Genomic DNA, 4610 nt, shown 5'->3' with positions numbered 1-4610 from the left:
TGGGCAAGTCACTTAACTTCTCTGTGCCTCAGTTACCGCATCTGTAAAATGAGGATTAACTGTGAGCCTCAGGTGGGACAATCTGATGACCCCGTATCTACCCCAGTGCTTAGAACAGTGCTCGGCACAAAGTAAGTGCTTAACAAATACCAACATTATTATTATTATTATCCCATCCTACGATCCGTTTTTCTTCTCAGTTATACATATCTGGTTATTTATCTACCTTCCTATCTGCATTTTGACCCTCTGTGTCTAGCCTCCTATCTTTAACCCACTTAGACTGTATCAACTTTGAGGGCAGGGATCATGTCCACTAACTCTTTCGTACTCTCCCAAGTGCTTAGTACAGGGCTCTACACAGAGTAGGTGTTCAGTAAAATATGATGGATCGGTGAACCTATTGCACTTTTGGGAGTTTGTTTCCTAAACCAGTGGCCCCCACTCTGTTTTAAGATGCTCACAGAGTGGCTGTGAGCAGCAGTGTGGCTCAGTGGAAAGAGCACGGACTTAGGAGTCAGAGGTCATGGGTTCAAATCCCTCCTCTGCCACCTGTCAGCTGTGTGACTTTAGGCAAGTCACTTTTCGGTGCCTCAGTTATCTCATCTGTAAAAAATGGGGATTAAGACTGTGAGCCGCACATGGGACAACCTGATTATCCTGTATCTTTCCCAGCACTTAGAACAGTGCTCAGCACCTAGTAAGTGCTTAACAAATACCAACAGTATTATTATTATTATTATTATTATTATTATTATTATTTGGTTTCCCAAGAGCTCGGTTCAATCCTGGCCCCTAGAGGTGGCTGAATCAACACTGCTGTGGATGAAAATAATCTCGAGAGGTGAAAGGATATGATCTTTCAGAGATGTAACTGATGAGGTTGCCTTCGGCAGCACCCGACGTCCCCTCCCTCCCCTCACCAACCTCCTGCCTCCACTTCACCCTGCCACTGGCCTGGAACGCCCTCCCTCCTCAAAGCTGACAGACAATTACTCTCCCCAGCTTCACAGCCTTATTGAAGGCACATCTTCTCCAAGAGGCCTTCCCTGATTAAGCCCTCCTTTCCTCTTCTCCCACTTCCTTCTGTGTCACCCTGACTTCATTCACCCACCCTCCTAGCCCCACCGCAATTATGTACAGATCATGGAATTCATTTATTGGAGGAAGCAGCGTGGCTCGGTGGCAAGAGCCCGGGCTTGGGAGTCAGAGGTTGTGGGTTCTAATCCCAGCTCTGCCGCTTGCCAGCTGTGACTTTGGGCAAGTCACTTAACTTCTCTGGGCCTCAGGTACCTCATCTGTAAAATGGGGATTAAAACTGAGAGCGCCACGTGGGACAACCTGATCACCTTATATCCCCCAATGCTTAGAACAGTGCTTTGCACAGAGTAAGCACTTAACAAATGCCACCATTTATTTTTATTTATTTTATTTATACTTATGTCTCTCTCCCCCTCTGGGAAGGGAAATGTCTCTTTAGTGTCACAGTGTACTCTTCCAAGAGTTTATAATAAATGATGGTATTTGTTAAGCACTTACTATGTGCAGAGCACTGTTCTAAGCACTGGGGTGGATACAGGGTAATCAGGTTGTTCCACGTGGGCCTCACAGTCTTCATCACCATTTTACAGATGAGGTAACTGAGGTCCAGAGAAGTCAAGTGACTTGACCAAGGTCACGCAGCTGACAAGTGGCGGAGCCGGGATTAGAGCCCATTACCTCTGACTCCCAAGCCCTTGCTCTTTCCACTAAGCCACGCTGCTTTCTCCAGCGTGGAGTCAACACTGTACTGTTTAGTACAGTGAGCTCTCAAAAAATACGACTGAATGAATGAAGCATTCCTTTCCCACACTAAGGTGCGAGGTAGATGGTAGAAAGGAAGCATTGGCACAAAAGGGGCAAACCCTTTAGAGTGTTTCCCACTGCCACCATAAACCCAAATTTATAGGTTTCTCTATGGAAATCACTCAACTGTGTCAGCCCAAACACCAAGAGTTGCCAGACTTCCCTTCGGAGAGTACAGAAAACTGGCTCTGGTCTCTCGGATGTGTGGATGACATTCAACTTCGGGACAAAGCCCTCTTGAAAGACTTTTTGGGCTCTCCAGGTTATAGTTCACCGACTCCATTTCAACACTTCGACATGCACTTTCCCCTTCCAACCACCTGCCACACATACAAACATTTCAATCACGCTTTGACTTAAACATTAAGTCATAGAGAGGTACACCTCATCTTATACCTCCCATCTCAAAATTATTTTGGTGTCCATTCATTCATTAATTCAGTCAGAATTATTGAGCAGTTACTATGTGCAATAGTACATAGTTCTTGGGAGACTACCCTATAACAATAAACAGACACATTCCCTGACCACAGTGAGCTTACAGTCCGGAGGGGGACAGACTTTGATATAAATAAATAAATTCTGGTCTCGTCTTATGCTGTCGGGTATGAGAAGCAGCGTGGCTTAGTGGAAAGAGCATGGGCTAGGGAGTCAGAGGTCATGAGTTCTAATCCCTACTCTGCTGCTTATCAGCTGTGTGACCTTGGGCAAGTCACTTAACTTCTCTGTGACTCAGTTACCTCATCTGTAAAATGGGAATAAAGACTGTGAGCCCTACATAGGACATACTGATTACCCTGTATCTACTCCAGTGCTTAGAACAGTGCTTGGCACATAGTAAGTGCTTAACAAATACCGACATTATTATTATCATTATTTCCGACCCATAGCGACACCACAAACACATCTCTTCCAGAACGTCCCACTCTCCATCTGCAATCGTTCTGGTAATGGATCCGTAGAGCTTTCTTGGTAAAAATACGGAAGTGGTTGACCACTGCCACCTTTCACGCATTAAACTCCATGACTCAGTGGAAAGAGCACAGGCTTGGGTGTCAGGGGTCATAGGTTCTAATCCTGCTCCACCACTTATCAGGTGTGTGACTTTGGGCAAGTCACTTAACTTCTTGGTGCCTCAGTTACCTCATCTGTAAAATGGGGATTACAAGTGTGAACCCCACATGGGACAACCACATTACCCTGTATCTACCCCAGGGCTTAGAACAGTGCTCGGCACATAGTAGGCGCTTAACAAATACCAACATCATTATTATCATTATTATTATTATTATTATTAAAGTCTCTGGCCTCGACTCTCTCCCGTGCCACTGCTGCCCAGCATGGGTGAGTTTTGACTTGTAGCAGTTGCCTTCCACTCGCTAGCCACTGGCCAAGCTAGGAATGGAATGGTTAGGCCGGTGTTTGACTCTTCCTCCCACAGCCGAGATTGATAGACTACTGGAAACTCTCCAGGCGCAACCCTGAGAGGGGGAAATAAATAAATTACTGATATGTAAATAAATGCTGTGGGGCTGGGAGGGGGATGAATAAAGGGAGCAAGTCAGGGTGACACAAAAGGGAGTAAGGAGAAAAGGAGGCCTTAGCCAGAGAAGACCTCTTGGAAAAGATGTGCCTTCAATAAGGCTCTGAAGCTGGGGAGAGTAACTGTCTGTCAGATTTGAGGAAGGAGAGTGTTCCAGGCCAGAGGCAGGACGTGGGTGAAGGGTTATTGGCGAGATAGATGAGATCGAATTACAGTGAGAAGGTTAGCCTTAGAGGATTAAAATATGTGCTGGTTTGAGCTAGGAGAGTACCAAGTTGAGATAGGAAGGGGCAAGGTGATTAAGTCTAACTGTAGGTATATAAGCTCTCGATGGTAGGGACCCCTCTCAGGGTCACACCTGGAGAGTTCCAGTACTCTACCAGTCTCGACTATGGGAGGGAGAGTTAAGGAGAGTCATACTCATTCCATTCCTAGCTTGGGTAGTGGCTAGTGAGTGGAAGGCAATCTGCTACAAGTCTAAATCCACCCGTGTTGGGCAGTGCCAGCATGGGAGAGAGTCGAGGGCGGAGACACAAGTTTACTGCTTGGAAGGAAGTGGGGGTAAACCACTTCTATATTTTTACCAAGAAAACCCTACAGATTCACTACCAGAACGATTGCAGATGGAGGAGAGGCATTCTGGGAGAGATGTGTCCATGGCGTCTTTATGGTTCAGAGACGACTCGACAGCATAAGACAAGACAAGATGGCAGGGAGGATTTCTTCTATTTCCAAGTGTTCAGATCTGTCCATAGAAGGTCCTAAATATAGTTCATTACTGCATTGCCAAGATCTGAAGACTGATTAAAAAATAGAAACAAAATAGTTGCATGACCACTTAACAAACAAAATACGTATTAACAAATATTTTGAATTCAACCATTTCATGCTCATGCTGAGGTAAATACCGGGCATTTAATCTTCAGTGCTGTCATCCGACTTAACAAAAAGATATCCTGTGCTAACAAGTGAGCGATCTGTCACTATCTACCAGCATGAATATCCGCGTGGCGTAATGGATAGAGTATGGGTCTGGGAGTCAGAAGGTTCTAATCCCAGCTTCACCACTTGTCTGCTGTGAGACCTTGGGCAAGTCACTCTCTGTGCCTCAGTTTCCTCATCTATAAAATGGGGATTGAGACTGTGAACCTCATGTGGGACACAGAACTGTGTCCAACCCAGTACATAGTGCAGTGCCCGGCACTCAGTAAGCACTTTACAA

At 45.7% G+C, this 4610-nt stretch overlaps 1 non-coding gene across 1 annotated transcript; it reads left to right on the top strand.

Moving 5' to 3' along the window:
* Positions 1 to 3728: 3728 nt before the first annotated feature.
* LOC114811807 lies at positions 3729 to 3865 on the top strand. Its single transcript, XR_003759503.1, has one exon. It is a non-coding gene; the product is annotated as a small nucleolar RNA SNORA7 (small nucleolar RNA).
* Positions 3866 to 4610: the final 745 nt, after the last annotated feature.

Source organism: Ornithorhynchus anatinus, chromosome 4 (genome assembly GCF_004115215.2).
Source record: "Ornithorhynchus anatinus isolate Pmale09 chromosome 4, mOrnAna1.pri.v4, whole genome shotgun sequence".
Lineage (NCBI taxonomy): Eukaryota > Metazoa > Chordata > Mammalia > Monotremata > Ornithorhynchidae > Ornithorhynchus > Ornithorhynchus anatinus.
The sequence above is the reverse complement of the archived record's forward strand: the minus strand, read 5'-3'. Positions and strand labels throughout refer to the sequence as shown.